This window comes from Cupressus sempervirens, chromosome 8 (genome assembly GCF_028749045.1).
Source record: "Cupressus sempervirens isolate cs-2001-9-10 chromosome 8, ASM2874904v1, whole genome shotgun sequence".
NCBI lineage: Eukaryota > Viridiplantae > Streptophyta > Pinopsida > Cupressales > Cupressaceae > Cupressus > Cupressus sempervirens.
The window spans coordinates 289,493,223-289,518,842 of record NC_143125.1 but is presented as its reverse complement, the minus strand read 5'-3'; the positions used below and the strand labels follow the sequence as shown (position 1 = coordinate 289,518,842).

Sequence of the window (25,620 nt, the reverse complement as noted above, 5' to 3'; positions counted from 1 at the left end):
CTTTTTTTGAAATTCTTTAATCACTCTAGTCAAAACTTACCTAACACTGTGTAATTTATCCTAGATTTTTTGGGTAAATTTTGTTAGAGTAATTATTTGTTCTAACTTATTAATTAAATCACTTTGATTTAATTAATTAAGTTGCCTATTACTCTAGTTTTCTTAAGCTATCTTGTAGGTGTATATAATTAATATTTTATTAATTATATTGTGCAACCCTAGCTTTTTTAGGCTTTAGTTTCCCTTTTCGGGTTTCGTGATTCCTTTATAAGGATTCACCTCTTTGTATTTTGAACATTCACTTATTGGATTATATGAGATATTGCTCTTTGCATGTCCATAAGATGGATCTAGCCTTTTGGCCTCCTTGATTTTTCCTTGCCTCTGTTCTTTGCTTCTTGCATGTGACAGGTTTATGCATGCAAGTGTTCTTGGGAGATTAGTTTTTCACCTAATCTTACATGGTATCAGAGCCAACTTGCTGCTTGCTGTTCGTGGTTTGTTGAAGCATTTCAGAAGTTGCATTTTTCAGAGGGTTTCAATTTTTAGAGTTATTTTGTATTGGATTTGGAGGGGTCATTTTTTTGGTGCATTTTGAGCCCAAATGGACCTCACCGTTGGATTCGTAGCACCCAAAAACCCCTGTTTCCATATAAAATTTGTCCAATTTGGACACAGTTGAAATTTGATGCAAAAATTTGTTACCAGATTTGGGCACGCTTTCCGAAGAAAAGATTTATTTTTTTATTAAAAAAATAAATCATAAAATCAAAAGGCTTTATTAAAAAAAGCGTTTGCTTTTTTTGCAAAAATTCTTCAAAGTTTTTTGTTTTTCGTTTAAAAAACATTTTCAAAATCTTCCAAAAAAGGACGCTGCATCAGCAAAGTATGACAGAGAAGTGACATCAGCAAGGTACTGAAGCAGGTCTGACAGCCGCAGGTGCTGACGTCATCCATCTTTGGGCTGAAATTTGATGGCTTTCAAATCATCATTTCTATAATTTGTTTTGTTTTAAAAGCTGTTTGTGGTTTTTTGGCCATATCTTTGTCACACGGAGGTTCCTTTGGTTGATGGTTCGTGCCTTCTATTTCCATCGAGGTTCCTTTGGTTGATGGTTCGTGCCTTCTATTTCCATGGAGGTTCCTTTGATTGATGGTTCGTGCCTTCTATTTCCATGGGGGTTCTACAGATCAGCATTTTGACAGAGTTTTGTGGTTCTTCATGCTTCAATGATGCTGCTTCTTCATGATCACTCCTTGTTCCTATTTTAGGGGACAATTTCCCTAGCGAGAGACTTCTTCAGTTCTTCACTAGGTTCTTAACTCTTTTTGGGGGAGGGTTCTTCCCTTGTGGTTTTCTCTCTTTCCCCGCTTTCAGAGGTTGCATCTTCTTGCATTATACTTGGGTACCTAACATGGCCTCGTTGCCGGGACCCATTTCTATGTCCACCTAAGCTTTTCTTATGGGGGGGTGTTAGTGTAGTTTTTTATTTTTTCCTATTTTGCTAGGTTTTTCCTACACTTTTAATAATCTCGCTTAGGTTAATAAAGCATGTCTTATTAGGTGAATGGTTGTGAGGTGTCACCTTCCTACATGTGAACATCCATTAGCTATCTTGGGAAGATACTTTGCTATCTTTAGTCTGATAGATGGTTGCTCCTCATTGGTTGGTGTTGCCACCTCCTCTCTCTTCCTAGCCTATATAAGCATGCTACCTGGCTTGTATTTGCATCTCTGGTTTTTGCATCCTCTTAATGTTATTTTGCTTCCAGCATTTGCATTACTCTCTTGGAGACTAACTCTATGATGCTATTTTTATTTTGTATCATTTGCATTCATAGTTTAAGATATTTACTCTTTGCACTAGTTTTCTGGGTTATTAATCTTTTCAGATTCTAACATGGTATCAGAGCTTTTCTATGTGCAAGAGTAGATTTTAGTTTCCTTATTTAAGAGATTCGGGGGGGGGCAAATAAACTTTATTGTAGTTTTTTGTAAAACAAAGTATGCTCTTCTCTTGCATCTTTGGATGATCTTGAGAATCAGAAAAGTTTTGACAAAAACAATTTTTCTCTGGGGTTTCAATCTCAAATTTGACAACCAACTTGCATATTTGGAGTTTTCAATCAGTTTTGCAGGTTCCAACATGCCATTGATGGACTTAAGAAGCTGATCCAGCATTTGCATGTCATATTTTGGTTGCTGGGGTCATTTTCTGATTTTTGGAGCCGTTTTTTACTGTTAAAGGCGTCTGATTTACACTACAGCAACATCTTCTGTTCATCAGCAAGAAAAATGCTTTCTGGATTTTGTTCGTAGCCCCGAAAAATGATCTGGGTATCTTTTAGATTTTGCATGCAAGCTGTATATTTTTCAGAATTGAGCATGCAAAGCTACAGCCATACCCCTCTCCGTTGGCAGCCGCAGATTTGAATGCAGTTTTCAAATGTCTCGTTCTTGCTCATATGGACTCCAATTTTGATGATTCTTGTTATGAACTTGGCTATTTTTTTGTGCTCTATGCACTATTGGAGTTATTTTTTGATTTTCATGCATGAATTCTTCAGAAATTGCAGATTCTCAGCCGTGACTGTGCACAGTTCTTATTTTGGAAACTTCGGATGATCATAACTTTCTCATACGACCTCATATCGAGGCGATTCTTTTTTCAAAAGTGCATGATTTTTTGAGTAGATCGTAGTGGTGCTATTCCTTTCCTTGATTATTGTGCCCAAGTTTCACTTTTAACATATGCTCTTCATGAGGGTTTGTAATGCATTGAAATCAAGACCTACTTGTGGTTTTTTTGGCCATAACTTTTGCATATGGAGGTATTTTTCTGATCCAAAAGAAGCGTCGAAAAGCTGGTTCTAAGACAGAGATACTGGTATAGGTTTTTTTATAGTTTTGATACAGTTTGGTTGCCTATTATGGCAATCAAAGTCAGATGTTCTATTTTGCACTCCAGGAGGCGTATCTTGAGCTTCCGATCTCCATTTTTGGACTTCTTTATATCACTGGAAAGCTCTTTTTGTGCTCTTTCCAGTGATGTTGGTTGTTGTTCTAGATTCTGTTCCAGACACATCCTATTTAATCTTTTGCAGTTTAGCATTCTGGTGGATATTCTGTTTGTTTTAGGTTCGGAGATCGATTTTGTTGCTTCAGTTGCTTTGTTTTGGGCTTTACCTTCTGTTGTTTCAGCCTTATGTCTTTTCTGATCATTGTTGATATTCATTGTAAGCATTTTTATGCAACGCACTGAGATAAAGTGCCACTCTTGCGTTTCGGGATCCTTTTCATCATTGTGATTCGTTGTACTCGCACTATTATATAAAGTGCCATGGGGGGGATAGTTTTTTGCCGCTTATAGGCCGTCTTTCTCTAATTCCTCATGCAGTGTCGATGACACGTGCCTTTGTTTGTGTTTGTACCTCACTCTCGATGTGTTTGGCTCCTGTGTTGTAGGAGATTTTTGGCCCATCTTTTCAGCTGCCTGTCACCTCACCTGCCTTAAGGGGAGGTTATATTGTTGTTCTATGCTTCTTTGGTTGATGGTTCGTGCCTTCTATTTCCATGGAGGTTCCTTTGGTTGATGGTTCTTGCCTTCTATTTCCATGGAGGTTCTACAGATCAGCATTTTGACAGAGTTTTGCGGTTCTTCATGCTTCAATGATTCTCTTCTGATCTCTTTGTTCCTTCTTCTAGAACATTCTTTGCTATCTCTTTTTGGAGTAGGGTTTTTCCCATGTGGTTTTCTCTATTTCTCCTCTTTATAGAGATTTTGTTGTGATTGGGTACCTGATCTGGCCTTGTTGCCGAGACCCAATTCTCTTTCATAGCTGTGCTAGGTTAGCTTCCTCCCAAGCTTCGCTTAAGGGGGGGTGTTAGAGTAATTATTTGTTCTAACTTATTAATTAAATCACTTTGATTTAATTAATTAAGTTGCCTATTACTCTAGTTTTCTTAAGCTATCTTGTAGGTGTATATAATTAATATTTTATTAATTATATTGTGCAACCCTAGCTTTTTTAGACTTTAGTTTCTCTTTTCGGGTTTCGTGATTCCTTTATAAGGATTCACCTCTTTGTATTTTGAACATTCACTTATTGGATTATATGAGATATTGCTCTTTGCATGTCCATAAGATGGATCTAGCCTTTTGGCCTCCATGATTTTTCCTTGCCTTTGTTCTTTGCTTCTTGCATGTGACAGGTTTATGCATGCAAGTGTTCTTGGGAGATTAGTTTTTCACCTAATCTAACAAATTTATAATGTGGTTCTTTTTTTAATAAATTTTTTAATTGGACACATCCCAAAAACATGAAATATCTATGTGCTCCCCCTAGAAATGATTGAAAACTAATCTAAAATCAAAACTTCTTTTTTTCAATATGTGTAGAATGGAGTCTAGTTTCTAAAAAACTAAGTTGTTGCAAAATTCAATGAATGAGCTAAAATTTATAGCCCAATTAGTTGTATGTTTGTTTTTGACAAAAAATGGACATACATTCAAAAGAAATTATAGTTGAAAGCCTTGAAATAATTCAAATAAAAAATAAATTATATGGTTAAATAGGTAACACAGAGACCTACAATGTCATGTAACCTAATTTTATCGATGTTCAACCATGAGAAAACTTGAAGGAGAGCACACAAGAAAAATCAATCATTTTTTATATGTTTGTAGCACAAACATCTCAAACCAGTTTAGAGACTCCAAACCTTTGGGTTGGATCCTCGAGGCAAAACCAAGCCTTAGGCTTGATAGAGTGCAAAGCTTTACATTGTGTGTGTGCACTATAGTGCATGTGCATTATAGCATGCACACGCTATTTAAAGGTTTTTAAATTTTGGTCTTAATAGTGCATGTGCACTTTAGTGCATACATGCTTTAGTGTGCATGCACTATTAAGACCTAAATTTGGAAGGAGGGAGGTAGAGTGAGAGAAAAAGAGAGAGAGAGAGAGAGAGAGAGAGAGAGAGAGAGAGAGAGAGAGAGAGAGAGAGAGAGAGAGAGGAGAGGAGGGATAAGTGTGTGTGTGTGTGTGTGTGTGTGTGTGTGTGAGTGAGAGAGAGAGAGAGAGAGAGAGAGAGAGAGAGTAGGGGATGGTAGAGGGGAGAGAGAGAGTAGGGGATGGGAGAGAGAGGAAGTGTGAGAGAAAGAGTATGGGGTGGTAGAGAGAGTAGGGGATGGGAGATAGTAGAGAGGGAGAGAGAGTAGAGAGGGAGAGAGTGAGAGAGAGTAGGTGATGGGAGATGGAGAGAGAGAGAGATAGAGAGTAGTGCCTCTCATGTTTGTAGTCTGTAGCTTGTCTATTTTGATTCGAGAGATACTTGATACTATTATTATATGTACATTGAGATGACCTTAGGGTTAGATGTTGTACTTTGATTTGGTGACATAGATGCTTTATTGCTATGTTGTTTAGTTTATCATATTTTCATGTTGATGCTATTTTGAGATGACAATAGATCTATGATGATATCTTGTTTTATGGTTATTGGACATATTTGTTGATTATGTTATGTGATGGATTTTATGGTATAGTGATTTACTTCATATATGTATCTTTACATTTTCTGTGAATGTGAGTGGTGTAAATGGATTAATTAGTTATTTAATGCATTAATTTCTTTGACTATTATATTATATGCAATTTCACTTGATCATGTGTTTTAGTGTGCATGATTTATATCCCTGGCAGTGGCATGTGAAGTTAGTGATTCAACTCTTCATATTTTACCAATGTCATCTCTATATGGCCGACATATCCTTATTTAATTATTTTAAATTAAAACCTTTTGGTGATTAGTAAATCTAAACTGATATGCATTATGTGATTAGACCAATGATCATGTCTATGCATTTAGAGTTTTTCTCTCTCGTGAAAGTGTTAAGTAATTTTCTGTGATTTTGGCTTTTTGGCTTTTAAATCTTTTTGGATTTAATTTTTGGTAGCTTTGTCTTAAGTGAATTTTCATTATGAAGAATAACCTATTTTCATTTAGGTTGATTCAGAGTCTAGCTGCTATAGTTGGTTATTTTCCCTAATTGGCTATTCACTCAAAATGTGAAAAAGTATTGAAAAAGTGATTTTATTATGAACTTCTCACTTTATGAAATAGAAAATTTGAGAACCTTTTGAGCTTCATCTTCTAAAGGATTTGAATTTTGTTTGTTTTGGGAGCTATGAGCGTGGATTTTTCACAAGTTCAGTCTCATTGGATTTGGCTTGAGGAGTTTATGCTTTGCTATCACTTTCAGTAGATTTGGCGAGTTATTTATTTTATTGCATGGGTTTTAGTTTTTGCCCCTTTACTATTAGGTAGGGCCTTCTTGTTTTATTGTTTTTACTCTGTTTTAGCTTCTATTTTTTGTAGTAGTATATTAGAAGGCTGAGAACTAGTATTCCCCTCTATTTCTATTTGTTGGTTCTACTCAGTTTGTTGGGTATGAATGTTTTACCTAATTTTAGGATGGGGTTTTGGGATTTTGAGCCGTTATGTTGGTCATTTTTGTATATAGTGTCTGAATTCATTTAATTTTGAATTTATAGGGTTTTTGCACCCAAGGGCCCAGTGGGTTTTAATTTTGAAATTTTCCAAAGTTTGGGGTTTTTACCTTGTTTTGTGTGTTGCCCTACTTTCTCACATTTTCTTGACACAATGTGGTTTGTGGACTTGGTTGATCTGTTTGGATATCAATTAGACCACTATTGCATTTTTATGTTGCATCCATCCTCCCTAGTTTATTTTATGTTGAGTGACTTTCTTCTTATGTTCTCATCCAGTCCTTTTGTTTGATCATTGTGATGGTCGTGCACTACACACAAGTACCTATGTGTACATTTATTGGGTGACCTATAGGGCCTGATCTTCTATGGTACTTCTAGAAGTTATGATCATAAGGGTTGGGTTGGAAATTCACATTCCTATGATTACGCATCATTGGATGAGCATGGGTAGGGTAGGGTAGCATATGGAGGTCGCTTCTATCTCTACAACCTGGTGCCTATTTCCTGAGGGTTAGTGTGCAGAAGCTTTGTAAATAAGTGATAACCAAATTTAAAAATTAGGTGGTAATAAAACTTAAAGATAATAAAATGATTTGGGATGCTCTCCTTCCATTGGGAAGTGGAGAGATACCAATACTAGTTTGGGCTTGTTGATGCCAAGAAACTCTCCATGATGTCAACCCCTACTTAGTAGTCCACTGAGATGTTTGACTAAGACCTGTAGTTTATGTATTGTCTATATCTTGGATTTAGTCATCATATTGTTTGGTGTGTGTGTTAGCCATGGATGGTTGTTTTGTGTGTATTTTTGGTTGGATCATTATCTCCATCAGCATTGTGGGTGTGGACCTATGGGTGCCACATGGTTGGCATGCATAGCTACCTATACCACTACTATAGACTAATGTACAGAGATGGTCTTTCATCCTAGTGTGACTGTTGTTGGATGTGTTCACTTGGCACTTCAAGTTCTGGAGTATGCTTTCTTGTGATTTATGATTTCATTGGGATGCTTGTATATCATGCTTTGATGATGTTAGATTTGACATATTTCCTTATTTTGATGATTAGCATGTGATAGGTGATGTTATGTAATTTTAGGACTATCTTATGCTTTATTCTAGCATGTCATATTTTCTTATGCTTATGTTGTATCATGTTTAGTAGTGACGTCCCTATTGTGATGGTATCGATGATTTGATTAGTGACTTGGGATGTTATGCATCGGGTATGGCTAGGGCCTATGATGGTCTTATGATGCCATTGAAGGTTGGGAGGAAACCTGTACTTAGCTTGTTTGTACTACTCATTGTAATGCTATTTTGGTTTACTACAATGTTTCTTTTAGTATTATGTGATGTTTCTATTCTATTCCTTTACTTCTATGTATAATTAGATGGTTTGAGTGTTATTGCCTCGAAATGTGGATCTGATACTCCTCAGTGTGGAGGAAATTTATTCTTAGATTTCTTAGCTTTTTCCTACTTTTTTTTCTTATGTGTTGATTTGGGATCTCACACGAGAATGTAGTTTCTTGTGTAAGGATGCAAGTCTTCATGTGCTGTGTAGGGTTTCTTCATGTGACTTGACACTTTCTCGCATGAAACCCTACACCAGTCTTGGGGTGTCTTGGTAGCATGGCCAGGAACTTCCTCACACACAAACACACTTCTTCATGTGAAAAGGTATTTCTTCACATGGCTTGATGCATTTCTTCAGGTAGAATTCTAGTAGAGAATGTTCTCACATAGAAAATAGTGGCTCTCTAGGCTTGTCAAAGAAAAGTTTGAAAGTTGGTTTTGGATATCCTTTTTGGTTTTTCACCTTCCTAGTTCAAAATAGATTTCCTAAGGGTTTTAAAATATATTTTTTAAGTATAAGTTGACATATATTTAATTCCTTATACTTAAAATATATTTTAATATATGCAATGAATCTTTTGAGATAAGTTCCAGACCTCTACAAGCTAAGATAAAGATTCTAGGAAATTTTAGGGCTTAAGAATTTCAAACTCAACCAATTTTTAGGAGTTAGCTTTTTTCTTCTAGCTTGGTGGATCTCTTTTGTTTTCATGTTATGTTTTTGGTTAGTGGTGACGCTTGGAGATCCATTGGTGATGGATGATTGTCATTACTCCGTTGTGATCTTTGTAATCCATGTATATTGTTGTCATGTGCACTTACACTTGTTTTAAAAAAGAACTATTTTTTTAATATTTCATCTTTGTTCCCTAGGATCTTTGGGTGGGGCCTTACATAGAGAGAGAGAGAGAGAGAGAGAGAGAGTAGGTGATGGGAGAGAGAGTGAGAGAGAGAGTAGGTGGTGGGAGAGGGAGAGGGGGATGGGAGTGTGTGTAAGAGAGAGAGGAGGGGATGGGAGAGTGTGAGAGTGTGAGAGAGAGCAGGGGGTTGCAGAGATAGAGTATGGGATGAGAGAGAGAGATTGAGAGTAGGGGATGGGAGGGAGGGAGAGAGAGATAGGAGGAGGATAAGAGAGAGAGTGTGTGTGTGTATGTGAGAGAGAGTAGGGGATGGGATAGGGGAGAGAGAGAGGGTGGGGGATGGAAGTGTGTGTGTGTGTGTGTGTAAAAGAAAGAGATTAGGGGATGAGAGAGAGAATACAGGATGGGGGAGAGAGTAGGTAGTGGAAGTGAGAGTGGGAGAGGAAGAGAGGGGGGATGTGAGTGTGTGTAAGAGAGAGTAGGTGATGAGAGTGAGTGTGAGAGTATGAGAGTAGGGGTGTCAGAGAGAGTAGGGGATGGGAGAGAGAGTGAGAGTAGGGGATTGGAGAGAGAGAGTAGGTAGTGGGAGAGGGAGTGGGAGAGGGAGAGGGAGAGAGAGAGGGGGGGATGGGAGTGTGTTTAAGAGAGAGAATAAGGGATGGGAGAGAGTGAGACTATGAGAGAGAGATTAGGAATGGTAGAGAGAGAGTACGGGATGGTAGAGAGAGAGCGATAGATAGTAGGCAATGGGAGAGAGAGTGGGAGAGGGAGAGCGAGAGAGAGTAGGGGATGGAAGAGGAGAGAGAGGGAGAGAGAGAGGGGGGGATGGGAGTTTTCATGAAAGAGAGGGAGTAAGGGATGGGAGAGAGAGTAGGTAGTGGGAGAGGGAGTGGGAGAGGGAGAGAAAGAGGGGGGATGGGAGTGTGTGTATGAGAGAGAGTAGGGGATGGGAGAGACTATGAGAGTGTGAAAGAGAGTAGGGGGTGGAAAAGAGAGAGAGTATGGGATGCAAGAGAGAGTGAGAGTAGGGGATGGGAGAGAGAGAGTAAGAGAGATTAGGTGGTGGGAGAGGGAGTGGGAGTGGGAGAGTGAGTGAGAGAGAGAGTAGGCAATGAGAAAGGGAGATGGAGAGGGAGATTGAGAGAGAGAGTAGGGGATGGGAGAGAGAGTGAGAGAGAGAGTAGGTAGTGGGAGAGGGAGTAGGAGAGGGAGAGCGAGAGAGAGTAGGGGATGGGTGAGAGAGTAGGCAATGGCAGAGGGAGTGGGAGAGGGAGATAGATAGATTGAGAGAATAGCGATGGGACAAGGAGTGGGAGAGGGGGGGAGAGAGAGGGGGGATGGGAGTGTGTATAAGAGAGAGAGAGAAGGGAAAGGGAGGGAGAGAGAGTGAGTGAGAGAGTAGGTAGTAGGAGAGGGAGTGGGAGAGGGAGAGTGAGAGAGAGAGAGAGACTGAGATGATGAGAGTGTGTGAGTGAGAGAGTAGGGGATGCGAGAGGAGAGAGAGGAAAAGAGAGAGGGGGATGGGAGTGTGTGTGTGTATGTGAAAGAGACAGAGTAGGGATTGGGAGAGAGAGTAGGTGGTTGGAGAGGGAGTGGGAGAGGGAGAGAGAGGGGGGATGGGAGTGTGTATACAAGAGTGAGAGAGTAGGGGATGGAAGAGATTGTGAGAGTGTGAGAGAGTAGGGGGTGGCAGAGAGAGAGTATAAGATGGGAGAGAGAGAATGAGAGTAGGGGATGGGAGAGAGTGAGAGTGAGAGAGAGTAGATGATAGAAGAGAGAGAGTGAGAGAGAGAGTAGGAAATGGGAGAGGAAGTGGGAGAGGGAGAGCAAGTGAGAGAGAGTAGGTAGTGAGAGAGGGAGTGGGAGAGGGAGAGTGAGAGAGATAGTATGGGATGGGAGAGAGAGAGTGAGATAGATTAGGTGGTGGGAGAGAGAGTGGGAGAGGGAGAGCAAGAGAGAGAGTAGGGGATGGGAGAGAGAGTGAGTAATGGGAGATAGATAGAGAGAGTAGCAGTGGGAGAGGGAGTGGGAGAGGGAGAGTGAGTGAGAGAGAGAGGTGGGATGAAATTGTGTAAGAGAGAGAGTAGGGGATGGGAGAGAGTGAGAGTGAGAGTGAGAGTGAGAGAGAGAGTAGGCAGTGGGAGAGGGAGTGAGAGAAGGAGAGTGAGAGAGAGGGGAGATGGGAGTGTGTGTAAGAGAGAGAGAGAGTAGGGGATGGGAGAGAGAGTAGGCAGTGGGAGAGGGAGTGAGAGAAGGAGAGCAAGAGAGAGGGGAGATGGGAGTGTGTGTAAGAGAGAGAGAGAGAGTAGGGGATGGGAGAGAGAGTGAGAGATAGAGTAGGGGATGGGAGAGAAAGAGTGAGAGAGTAGGTAGTGGGAGAGGGAGTGGGAAAGGGAGAGAGAGTAGGGGATGGGAGAGAGTAGGAGATGGGAGAGGGAGTTAGATAGAGAGGGAGTGGAGGTGGGAGAGGGAGTGTGATAGGGAGAGTGCTAAAGAAAGGGGGGATGGGAGTGTCTGTAAGAGAGAGAGAGAGTGAGAGAGAGAGTAGGGGATGGGAGAGAGAGTGAGGTAGAGAGAGTAGGTGGTGGGAGATGGAGTGGGAGAAAGTGGATGGTGGGAGAGGGAGATAGATAGATAGAGAGTATGGGATGAGAGAGGGGAGAGAGAGTGAGAGGGAGAGTAGGGGATGGGAGAGGAGAGAGAGCAAGACAAAGTAGGGGATGGGAGAGGAGACAGTGAGAGAGAGAGCAGGGGATGGAATAGAGAGTAGGCAATGGGAGAGGGAGTGGGAGAGGCAGATAGATAGATAGAGAGTAGTAGTGGGAGAGGGAGTGTGAGAGGGAGAGCAAGAGAGAGAGGGGATGAGAGTGTGTGTAAGAGAGAGAGTAGGGGATGGGAGAAAGAGTGAGAGAGATAGTAGGCGATGGGAGAGAGAGAGTAGGTGGTGGGAGATGTAGTGCGAGAGTGAGATAGATAGAGAGTAGCCAGAGAGAGAGAGTAGGGTATGGGAGAGAAGAGAGAGTGAGAGAGAGTTGGGGATTGGATAGGAGAGAGAGTGAGAGAGTATGGATGGGAGAGAGAGAGAGAGTGTGAGAGAGAGCAAGGGATGGGAGATAGAGTAGGTAGGGGGAGAGGGAGATAGATAGATAGAGAGAGAGTAGGGGATGGGAGAGGAGAGAGGGCAAGATGGAGTAGGGGATCTAAGAGGGGAGAGAGAGTGAGAGAGAGTAGGGGATGGGAGAGGAGAGAGTGAGAAAGAGAGATAGTAGGGGATGGGAGAGAGAGTGGGAGAGAGAGTAGGTAGTAGGAGAGGGAGATAGATGAAGAGAGAGTAGGGGATGGGAGAGGAGAGAGAGTGAGAGAGAGTAGGGGATGGGAGAGGAGAGAGAGCTAGAGACAGTAGGTGATGGGAGAGGATTGAGAGAGAGAGGGAGAGAGAGAGTAGGCAGAGAGAGAATGGGATGGAGGATGGTGGGATAGGGAGAGATTATTATTCACATAGTGCATATGCGCTATATGAGAACACCAAAAAATGGTCATCACACAAGTTTGGGTCCTTGTTGATCCATGTTTTTCTTTTCATCTATTGTGCATTCTATAGTTTCGAGACAAAACACGAGCTTCAAGCTATTGGATATTAGCAAACACTATTTGAAGGTTTTTTGAATATTCTTTCATTTTATTTAAAGCTAGCAAACACCAAATTCAATAATTGGATACACCAAAAGGTTGGTGCAATCCTTTTTAAGTATTCTTCATTTTTATATAGAGACAACTTTGATTATAACTTGACATGTTGATTAATATATATTGAATTCAATGAAATTTGTATGTTTGAATGAATTGTTATTTTGAAATGGTTAGAAATTTCACAAGTTGTTTAATATATATTGTGTGTTCATTGAAATAATTATAATTTGCATATGTATTTGAATGATTTGTAATTCATAAATTATAAGTAATTTATATGGTTGAATAATTTGACATATAGAAATCATCATCATGCCAAGGAAGAAACCAAAAATTCAAACAATGGAAGATAGGGAGATAGATTTACCAATTAAAAGAGATAAAATGAAACTACTATGTGAACAAAGAAAATTACAAAGAAATAATGAAGAATTGACTTTTGAAGAGGAATAAGAACCATTGATATAAAGAAACAAAGAGGAAGAATTGGAAAGACAAAGAGAATGAATGAGACTATTGCACTCAAGAAAACAATTAAATTTTGAAGCTACACCATCTTCCAATGTTGGAGTCATATAATCATCTCATGTTGAAGAGATGCTAATTTGTAGATTTCATGATGTACACACTCCATCATGTCATGTTGAAGGCACAACATCAACATATCAAGGAGGTTGGTATGTGCAGGATCATGGTCAACCAAACTATGGCCTTAAGTGGGAATGAAAAACTAATAAATCAAGGTTATGTTAACTTGACAAATAATTTTAAATTGGTTCTAGACTTTATATCAAAAAGTTGTAAGAAAATAATCTATAAGAAATTGAATGTAGTTTCTAAACTACTAGGCCTTGTCTGGAGAAAAAATATTTGATTAGTAAAAAGTTTGGATATTAATGCAGTACTATGAAAATTTTAGAGAAAAAATAAAAAGTAGGTGTATGTCTAACCACCTTAATCAAAATCAAATGATAATATTTTTAAATATAATCAAAAGTAGGTGTATGTCTAACCACCTTGACTAATTGAAAACTTTACCAAATTAATTTTTTTTCCCTTATACTATGCAAAGCATAGAATGTGACACAAATTTTGGATTTTAAAAATGTTATATTGTTTGAAAGTTTTACCTATTTTTCAATTAGTATGTCAATCAACACTTTACAATCACCTTCATTGAAAATTAACCAATAAATACTTATCGAATTCAGAATTTCATAGATATTATATCAATGGAATCTCGAGAGTGTTATAAAAAAATACTTTTTGTTTCATTCAATTTTGATAAAAATAACATTGTCAAATAGCTACTCGAAGTCTGAGTGTCAGTGAAACCCTTCTCAAACACATTTTTTTGGTTGACGAAATAGATTTGGTAAATACCAAGCCTAATTGGATACCCATTATGAAATCAAGTATCTGATAGCTTTGAATTTTCCAACTAGGAGGGAAACTACTCACATTGAAACTTTTTGGAGGGAAATTTTAGAAGAAAGTTTTAGAGAAAAATTTTAGAGGGAAAATTATTTCCGGGAAGTGTGGGCATTATTATTACATATGATTATGATTATTATTATAAACTATTATTATATATGATTATAATTATTATTATATATAGTAATATGTATGATTATTATGATTATTATTATTAAATATAATATAATTATAAATATAATTATTATTATAACCAAATATAATATAGTAATATATATGATACATATTATTATTAAATATATAGTAATAATGTATGATTATTATTATATATAATAATATATATGATTATTATTGTTATATAATCTAATAAAATATTATTATTATATTAAAATATACACTATTATAGTATTATTATTAAATATTATATTGTTATGAAATACATTGAGAGGGGTCATTTGACACATTCCCAATGGGTTCCTAGGGGTCATAGGACCACTAGGGATATATGTTGCCATGAAATACATTGAAAGTGGTCGTAGATTAACCTATGACCCGTCTTGACACATTAGAACCAACCAAATGCATTCCTAGGGGTCTTAGGGCCCCTGGGGAAATTTGTTATCATGAAATGCATCGAAAGGGGTCATGAATTAACCTATGACCCCTCTCGATGCATTTGAACAAACTAAATTTATATGTTTTCATAAAATGTGTCGATAAGGGTCATAGATTAACCTATGACCCCTCTTGACACATTGAAACCAACCAAATATGTCCCTAGTAGTCCTAGAGCCCCTGGGGACATATGCAATCTCGTCACATTGGAACTAACAAAATGGGTCCCTAGGGGTCCGAGAGCCACTAGGTATATATGTTATCATGAAACACATTGAGAGGGGTCATAGGTTAATGTATGACCCCTCTTGATGCATTAGAACCAACCAAATGCATCCCTAGCAGTCCTACGGCCCCTATGGACATATGTTGTCATGAAATGCATCAAGATGGAACCTATGACTCCTCTCAATGCATAGATTAACCTATGACATCTGTCAACACATTAGAACCACCAAATGGGTCGCTAGGGGTCCTAGGGCCCCTAGGGACATATGTTGTCATGAAATTCATTGAGAGAGATCATAGATTAACCTATGACCCCTCTCGATACATTGGAACCAACCAAATGCATCCCTATGGTTCCTAGGACCCCTAGGGACATATGTTGTCATAAACTATGTTGAGAGGGGTCATAGGCTAACCTATAACCCCTCTTGATGTATTAGAACCAATCAAATGCATCCCTGGGCGTCTTAAGGAGCCTAAAGACATATGTTGTCATGAAATGTGTCGAGAGGAGTCATATGTTAACCTATGACCCCTCTTGATACATTAGAACCAACCAAATGTGTCACTAGGGCCCTTAGGGTCATACATTGTCATAAAATGTGTCATAAGGGGTCATATCTTGATGCATTGGAACCAACCAAATGTGTCCCTAGGGGCCCTAGTGCTCCAAGGGACATACGTTGTTATGAAATCCATCGAGAGGGGTCATAGGTTAAACTATGACTCCTCTCAATGCATTCAAACCAATCAAATGCATCCCTATGGAAAATAGGGTCCCTAGTAACATTCGTTGTCATGAAATGCATTGAGAGGGGTCACAAATTAACCTATGATGACTCTTGATGTATTAGAACCAACCAAATGCATCCCTAGGAGCCCTAGGGGCCCTAGGAACATTTTTTGTCATGAAATGCATCAACAGGAGTCATAGGTTAACATATGACCCCTCTCGATGCATTAGAACCAACCAAATGTGTCTATAGGGGTCTTAGGGCCCTTAGGGACATATGTTGTCTCGAAATGCTTTGAGAGGCAATCTATGACCTCTCTCGATGCATTCAAATAAACCAAATGCATCCCTAGAGGTTTTAGAGCCCCTAAGTACACATATTATTAGGAAATGTATCAAGGGGGTTCAGAGGTTAATCTGTGACCCCTCTTGACATATTAGAACAAACCAACTATATCCTGAGGGGTCCTAGAATTATTACCCCTCTTGATGTATTAAAACCAACCAAATGTGTCCCTAGGGGTCCTAGGGCCACTAGGGACATATGTTATCATGAAATGCACCAAGAATTGTCATAAGTTAACCTATGACCCTTCTCAACACATTACAACCAACCAAATGCTTCCCTAGCAGTCTTAGGGCCCCTAGGGACATATGTTGTCATGAAATGCCTCAAGAGGGAACCTATGACTCCTCTTAATACATTCAAACCAATGAAATGTGTCCCTAGGGCCCTAGGGCCCTTAGGGACATACATTATCATAAAATGCATTGAGAGGGGTCACAGGTTAACCTATGAACCCTCTCGACACATTAGAACTAACTAAATTAATCCCTAGGGGCCCTAAGGCCACTAGGGACATTCATTGTCATGAAATGCATTGAGAAGGGTCATAAGTTAACAAATGACCCCTCTCGATGCATTAGAACTAACCAAATGTGTCCCTAAGGGTCTTAGGGCCCCTAGGGACATATGTTGTCATGAAATGCATCGAGAGGGAACCTGTGACCCCTCTCAATGCATTCAAACCAACTAAATGCATTCCTAGGGGTCTAGGGCCCCTAGGGACATATGTTGTCATGAAATGCATCAAGAGGGGTCATAAGTTAACCTATGACCCCTCTTGATGCATTCAAACCAACCAAATGCATCTTTAGAGGCCCTAGGGCCCCTAGGGACATATGTTATGATGAAATGCATCAAGAGGGGTCATAGGTTGACCCCTCTTGATGCATTGGAACTGACTGAATGTATCCCTAGGGGTGCTAGATCCCCTAGGAATATATGCTTTCATGAAATGCATCCATAGGGGTCTTAGGTTAACCTATGACCCCTCTTGATGTATTAGAAACAACCAAATGGTTCCTTAGGTGTCCTAGGGCCCCTAGGGACATATATTGTCATGAAATGCATTGAGAAGGAAACTATTACCCCTCTCGATGCATTTGAACAATCCAAATGCATCCCTAAGCGTCTCAGGGCCCCTAGGGATGTATGTTGTCATGAAATGCATCGAGAGGGGTCATAGGTTAACTTGTGAACCCTTTTGACACATTGGAACCAGCCAAATGTGTCCTTATGGGTCTTACGACCCCTAGGGACATATGTTGTCATGAAATGTGTCGAGAGGGGTCATACGTTAACCTATGACCACTTTTGACACATTTAGTTTTAATGCATCAAGATGGGTCATAGGTTAACGTATGACACATTTCATGACAACATATGTCACTAGGGACCCTATGACCCCTAGGGACCCATTGGAAATATGTCAAAAGGGTTCACTAGGGGCATTAGGGACATATAGTATCATGAAATGTGTTGAGAGGGTTCATAGGTTAACCTATGATCCCTATCAATGCATAAAAACCAATCAAATGTGTCCCTAGGGGTTCTAGGGACCCTAAGGACATATGTTGTCATGAAATGAGTCAAGAGGGGTCATAGGTTAACCTATGACTCCTCTCAATGCATTTCATGACAACATAACTTATGACTCCTCTCAACACATTTCATGGTAACATATGTCCTTAGGGGCCCTAAGACCCCTAGGGACCCATTTGATTGTTTCTAATGCATCAAGAGTGGTCATAGGTTCCCTCTTGATGCATTACAACCAACCAAATGCATCCCTAGTGGCTCTAGGGCCCCTAGGCACATTTTTTGTCATGAAATGTATCAAGAGGGGTCATAGGTTAACCTGTGACCCTTTTCGACGCAATGGAACTAACCAAATGTGTCGCTAGGGGCCCTAGGGTCCCTAGGGATATGTGTTGTCATGAAATTCATCGATAGGGGTCATAGTTTAACCTATAACCCCTCTCGACACACTAAAACCAACCAAATGGGTCCCTAGGGGTCCTAGGGTGCCTAGGGACATATGTTGTTAGGAAATATGTCAAAAGGGGTCATAGGTTATGTGTCATAGTTTAATCTATGACCCCTCTCAATGCATTGGAATCAACCAAATGTGTCCCTAGGGGACCTAGTGCCCCTGGGGACATATGTTGTCATGAAATGCATTGAGAGGGGTCATAGGTTAACCTTCGACCTCTGTTGATGCATTTGGTTGGTTTCAATGTATCGAGAGGGGTCATAGGTTAACCTATGACCCTTGTCAATGCATTAGAACCAACCAAATGGATCAAAGGTCATAATAATAATAATAACAATAATAATATATGTAGTCTATATTATATTTGATTATTATAATAAAAATCATAATAATATTATATATATATATATATAATTTATAGGTCATAATAATATTAATAACAATAATAACATATATAATCATATTTAATAATAGTATAATATAATAATCATATATATATATATATATATATATATATATATATATATATATATATATATATATATAAATGAAACATAAGTTAATGAAATTTGTTTACATTGCCCATAATTCCCTCCAAAATTTTAGAATTAATATTGGATATCTGATTCGATATTGGGTATTTGATCTAGGATCGGATACCCAATTAAACTAGCATAATTTTTCCAACATATACCCTATCACTATAGACTCAACAACATTGCTTTTTGTGGGTCATTTTCGTGAGTTTTGGGAAAAATGACTTTTTGGGGCCCAAATGATTGTAAAAGGTTCAATAATATATCATTAGGAGTTTGATATTGTTATCTAAATGGTTAGGATTAGTCATCAAAAGGTTAAACACAAAAGGAAGATATTGAATGAAGACATTACAACATATAGGGAAAGGGACAAGATAAATGACCAAAGGAAAAGACAAGGTATGTTAAATATGATTCAAGTTGATGATGTATTGGTCATTGGTGAAATCATAATGTCAAATAATGAATATGTGTAGTTGAGGAATGAAAATGTACCAATTGATAATGATAATGTTGAGATTGAAAATTTATAGAATCAAAATTTGGAGAATGAAATGCTACCAGGTCATAATGTAAATTGCATGATTAACCATGCCAAACATGAAAATGCACAAAAACCTTACATATCTCCTAATTATAATCGATATGAAAGTTCTAGAACACCAAAATGGATAATTGCAATTGATGAAATGATCATAACCAATTTGGAAGGGAAAAAATTAGAAAGAACCATTCGATTATTGGCTTCAAGACTATATAAGATGTTTTTTGACAAAAAGACAATGGTGGAGCAATGTCAACTTTTTATGCACTTATTAAAGATGCAAAAGATGAGACCTATGCTTTTGAAATTGAATACTCATGTCAATAAAAAATTGGAAATAAATGCCATTATTGTGAAGTATCTTTTTAGTGCTCTTGATACCATTGGGAAAAATAGTAAGGAGAAGGATAAGAGATTTTCTCGAAGGGTTATTACAACCTCTTTGGTAAGTCATCGTTTGAGAAATAGTAGATATATGAGACAAAATTGTATTGATTTGAATCTAAATTGTACTACTTTGATAAGAGCACTTAGTAGATGAGAGAGAATTAATGATCCTCTTGAAATGAAACATGGAATTTTGTTGGGAGACTTCCACATTTTGATAAGAAGCTATTTGATGATGTGAAGGAAGACATTACACAATTTCAGCACTCTAGCTCAAGAGTATCACCCAATGCTAAAGATATGTTAAAGTTGAGAATTGACATCACAGACCACATGCCACATCCCAAAATTTATTTGGAGGTAAGTCAAACTATGTTGTTCAAACAATTTGGAGAGAGTCATCTGAGTCTTCATATATCACCAAGGGCTTTTGAATCTTTGAAGCCATTTTATTGTGTGTCACTTAAAATTCAAAATACATGTTGTTGCAAATATCATGTTGAGTTTTCTATAAACCATAAACTATTATGCTCCATCTATTCTACTTTGCATAGTAAATAAATGTTAGAGAATTGTGGTGCTAGTGGTCTTTTGAAATCATCAAAAGACTTTCTAGATATATTTTTTATGTTTCTTTTATAGGAATGCTTGCTTAAATGAGAAGTGTTCAAAATGTGGTGCCTTATCCAAGTTTGACACATGTTTCCATGAGTGGTACAAACAAGATCTTGGGAAGACAATAGTAAAAAAAAATGGTATATGAAATAGTGAAATACACATTGAAGAGTGGGGGTGAGCACTTTAGATGTGAATTGGTTGCAAAAGAGATCAATGTGGCTAGTTTTTATTTCAAATTTCAAGACAAATCTTTTCTACAAGTATGCAAGACATAGTCACAGGTCTTAGTGGTTGGATCAACAATTTAGAGTGTGTAAGGAGACTTTTCCCATTAGAATTTTTATATCACTTGTTGACTTTGCTGAGAACTACACGTTGTAGCCTCAAAATGAGACATAATCTCAATATTACAACTCCATTCAGATTGCTATTTTTGTTCACATAACATATAGACATGGCCCTGATAGTATAGAAGATAATTGGAAGATTATTATAGAGTGTCATTTTTATATGAGTGATGATAGATCTCACTCTCACAAGTTTGTTCAACATTGTTTCAAGAATTATTTTGATTTCTTACATGAGCATGCAATTGCTATGGATGGACATATCATTTGGTCAAATAATTGTACAAGTCAATTCAAGAATGATCACATGTTTTATTAGTTGTGTAGGATGCACATAGAGAGGGGGGTGTCTCATATTTGGAGTTCTTTTGAGTTTGGTCATAGGAAAGCGGAACATGATGGAGCAAGGGTAATGTTTGAAGAGAGCCCTAGTTAAGAAGCAATTGAAGATTTCATGAGCAGAGCTTCTTGATGCTCATAGCATTTTTGATTGGTGTAGTTCAACATTATCATAGGGGGGGACTCTAAATTTTGTAGTACATAGGTTCTTTTGGTTGGTTGAGGAAGTGTCTATAGGTGATAGATCAGATTGTGCTATAGCGAGAGACTCATCAAAATGCATTCATTCTAGAGCTTTGATTTTAGTACATGGACTATTTGGACATGATAGCTAGCTTTCTTTTGTCCTAGTTTTTTTCAATGTGTTTTGGATCACTGTGAGTCGAGTGAGTGGGTGGAAACATGGGCTTCTCATTATCTTACTCCATTTTATATCATACCCTCTATCAGAAATGATGACATGGAAAGTTCACTTGAGCATAACCATCTATCAAATCTTCTTCAACCAAGGACATTTCTTTACATTGGTTGCACCACAGGGGAATGATGAAAAATAAGATTATTGGTTAGCACATTGCGCAAAAGGTAAACAAAAGCTTGCACAACCAATCGCAGATAATGATGGATTCACATATCCTACTAGTTCAATGGTTGTCACTAGAACATGGCTACAGACATATATGCTTAGAAGGAATGAAATTCCTACATTCGAAGACTATCAGAAGCACAAAATAATTCTCATATATTCACATCTTATTATAGTAACAAATGTAAAGTTGTTGAAGCATCAAGGAAATCCAAAAGTAAAAGATCATTTTACTATTACTAATGCTCATCATGAAGCCCTCTTGGAGACCCTAAAACAAAGAGAGGACCTTGCTGGAACACTCGACTAGGCATATTTACTTCTTATGTTATTTTGTTCATAATGATTTAGTGAACCGATGATTACCTTGTTTAATACAATAAGTTACTAATATTTTTTATGATATTGGAACGTAGGTACATCATGAAGAGTAGCCATGCATGAAGATAAACAACTAAATAAGGAGAAAAATGAAGAAAAAACTATTCTATTTTTGACACTACAATTTTTGACAATACTTTTATTGACACTATGATTTTTGATAGTTGCCTATTGATGTAATAATGATGAAACATTTGATATATTGAAAATTTAAACTTGTTGATTTAATGTAAGGAACAAAGATGAGTTTACTCAATGCAATTTATGTGGATGGACCTAAAAAATGATGATTTTAATACATACTAACACCAAACTTGCACTATGCCCAATGACAAAAACTTGAAAGTGGTAAAAAATAATATTTTTTTATTTTAATACTAATACTAGTGCACCCCTATTTGAACCATGGAGAGCCTCTATCATTTGTGGCCACCTCGTACCGAAGAGTCTCCAAGGTGTTGTAAGTGCGTATCGAGGTCAATCTTTCAAGGGTCATAACTCAGAGCTCATGAGGGCTATCAATGACATGTTAAATGCTCCAAGATGGTCATGCCAAGGCCTAAAATAAACTATCTCATTTTTGAGAGATCACATTCCATTTGGATTTGATACAACGATTTCGCTTGATGCCAAAACTAGCAATATGCCTTAGTTCATAGGTGCACTATAGTGTAACTTTGAAATCGCTGATCTTGGCATCAAATTATTAGTGCCATTAGCTCTGTATAGGTAGATGAACCCTAGTAACACCCTTGTTGTGGCCACAGAGATCCTCCATCATCCACGACCACCCTGTACTAAAGAGTCTCCAAGGTGCTCTAAGTCCCTATCAAGGCCGATCTTATGAGGGTCATAACTCGGAGCTCATGAGGGCTATCGATGAAATATCAAATGGTTTAGGATGATCATGTCAAGGCCTAAAATAACCTATCTCATTTTTGAGAGATCACATTATGTTTGGATTCAACACTTTGATCTCATTCAATGCCAAAACTTGTAGTGTGCCTTAGTTCATAGGTGCACCACAACATAATTTTGAAATTGCTGATATTGGCATAAAATCATTAGCTCCATTAGCTCTGGATGAGTGGGTGAACCCTAGTGACACCATTGTTCCAGCCATGAAAAGCCTCCATCATCTACAACCACCCTGTACCAAAGAGGCTCCAAGGTGCTCTAAGTGCCTATCGAGGTCAATCTTCTGAGAGTCATAATTTTGAGCTCTTCAGGGCTATCGATGAAATTTTGAATGTTATAGGATGGTCATGATAAGGCCTAAAATAACCATTCTCATTTTGAGAGATCACATTCCATTTGGATTTGGCACAACAATTTCCTATCGATGAAATGTTGAATGTTATAGGATGGTCATGCTAAGGCCTAAAATAACATTTCTCATTTTGAGAGATCACATTCTATTTGGATTCAACACAATGATTTCACTTGATGCTAAAACTCGTAATGTGCCTTAGTTCATAGGTGAACCACAACATAAATTTGAAACCACTAATCTTGGCATTGAATCATCAACACCATTAGTTCTAGATGGGCAGGTTAATCCTAGTGACACCCTTTTTCTGACTACAAAGAGCCTCCATCATCTGCAACCACCCCATACCGAAGAGTCTCCAAGGTGCTCTAAGTGCATATCGAGGTCGATCTTCTAAGGGTAATAACTCAAAGCTCATGAGGGCTATCAATGAAATGTAAAATGCTATAGGATGGTCATGTTGATACCTAAAATAACCCATCTAATTTTGAAGAGGTCACATTCTATTTGGATTCAGCACATTGATCTTGCTCAATGTCAAAACTTGCAGTGCACCTCAATTCATAGGTGCATCACAACATAACTTTGAAACCACTAATCTTGGCATTGAATCATCATCACCATTAGCTTTGGATGGGATAGAAAACCATTGTGAAATCCTTTTTCTAGCCATAGAGAGCCTCCATCATCCGCGACCACCCCATATGGACGAATCTCCAAGGTGCTCTAAGTGGATATCAAGGTGGATCTTGCAAGGGTCATAACTTAGAGCTCATGAGGGCTATTGATAAAATGTTAAATGCTATAGGATGGTCATGCCAAGGCCTAAAATAACCTATCTCATTTTTGAGAGATCACATGCTATTTGGATTTGGCACAACAATCTCCCTCGATGCCAATACTCATAGTGTGCCTCAGTTCATAGGTGCACCAGAACATAACTTTGAAACCACTAATCTGGGCATCAAATTCTCATCCCCATTAGCTCTAAATGGGTGGGTGAACCCTAGTGACACCTTTTTTTTGGCCATGGAAATCCTCCATTGTCTACGACCACCCTGTATTGAAGAGTCTCCAAGGTGCTCTAAGTGTGTATCAAGGTCAATCTTTTGAAGGTTGTAACTCAGAGCTTGTGAGGGTTATCGATAACCCCTTACCATGTTTGATGAACTCATCTAATTAAGAATTTAAAGTTATAGCAAAAATTTCTAAAAATTGCAAAAGTTGCAAAATTGCAATTTTACAACTTTTGCAACTTTTGCTTGCAAAGTGAAAATGAGTACAAAGACTTAGTTAGGGGTTTGGGGTAAAAGCACAAACCTCTATCACTCTTTATAAAGAAATGTGATATCAGACTGTGATAGTTCAACATTAGTGACATAAAAAATGGTATTTGTGTTTAAAATATGAAGATGATGTAAACTGATGAAATGTGTAGAATTGGATGAATTTTATGCCTATAATTTTTATAATTTTTTTGATTAAGAATTTATTCATTTTATTTTATTTTGAAGTCCCTTTTTTAACTATAAAAAATATAGGGTGTAGTTCTCGTCAGACAAGTATATGCAAATCATCTTTTTTTGTTCTAATTTGAAAATGTCTTATAGATGACATGTATATCTAGTGCACAAAAAAAGAAATAATTATTTTTGATGTATATTTTCTTTGTTATAAGTACTCAAGTTTGACCTTATCAGAATTCAATAGTTTTTTCCTCCTATCAAAACTTTCCTATTAAATCTATACCTTCTTGAAAAAACATTACATATTCATGAAGAGGATTCTCTCCTCTAGAGATAAATGTAATTTTTTAATTTTTTTGATATGATTTACTATTTTTTTTCTTTTTTTGAGGGAGCATCTTCTGAAATGTTGAAATATTGACTTATAATACTTTGAGATTATAACATTTTATAACTAATCAAAACAATCAAAAATTTATATAATGATGATATTGAATCTAAGATCTATAAAAGGGTATTTTTAGTTTTTGAAAAAAAATGAGTTTTGATAGAGAAATGAGATTTGACCAAAATAGGTTTTGGTATCACAAACAGTGACACAGATCTATGCTTTTACTTTTTGAGCATGACCATACAAGGTTGGAAACACCTATATCAAATGTGAAATGATAGAATGCATTAATGAAGCCACTTTACATAAAAGTTGCATTATATTCAAATATGGCCCAAAAGGCTAATGATGGGAATGTAAGGGATTATAGGGTTGTAGTACTATATAGGGTAGAAAATGTCTTATTAGGGTCTTTACATGTTGATTAGATCAGTAATGGAAAAACAATGTATGATTTACGATTAATAAGAAGTAATAAAGTAAAGTTTATTTTTGCAATTTGTATCATTTTCCATTGTTACACTTTGTTGGTAACATGTTTTTAATGAGATTGTCAAAGGAAGATTGGTTTGTCATAGAATTTTTAGTGCTTTTCTCAGGGTCATATCTCAATTTTCCACTATTGGATTGGCTTGATTTTTAGATATGTTATGGAGGGTCAAGTGATCTAGTTACTCAATGATTTGATTGAGGAAATGAAATATGGTTCAAAAGTTATAAATGATTGTGTTTGGGTCTATAGAAAGGATAACAAGAAGGTATGTTTTGGATGATGTGGTTCATAATTTTTTTAAGTGGATAAGTATAGGTAATCTAATCAATGTGAGAAATAGGTAGATGTTATTCATATGGATATGGTATTGGGGAACCAAGTTAAAAAAGTTTGATCAAATCAAGTCTCTTAAGTTGGAATATTTTGATGTTATGTTGAAATTGAAAAGTTGTAGTATGAGGATAGTAAGAAAGTGAAGGGCTAGTT

The 25,620-nt window shown here is 37.6% G+C and overlaps 1 pseudogene; it reads left to right on the top strand.

Moving 5' to 3' along the window:
• Nucleotides 1-25,620, top strand: part of LOC149542560 (uncharacterized) — a 122,193-nt pseudogene that overhangs the window by 43,469 nt on the left and 53,104 nt on the right.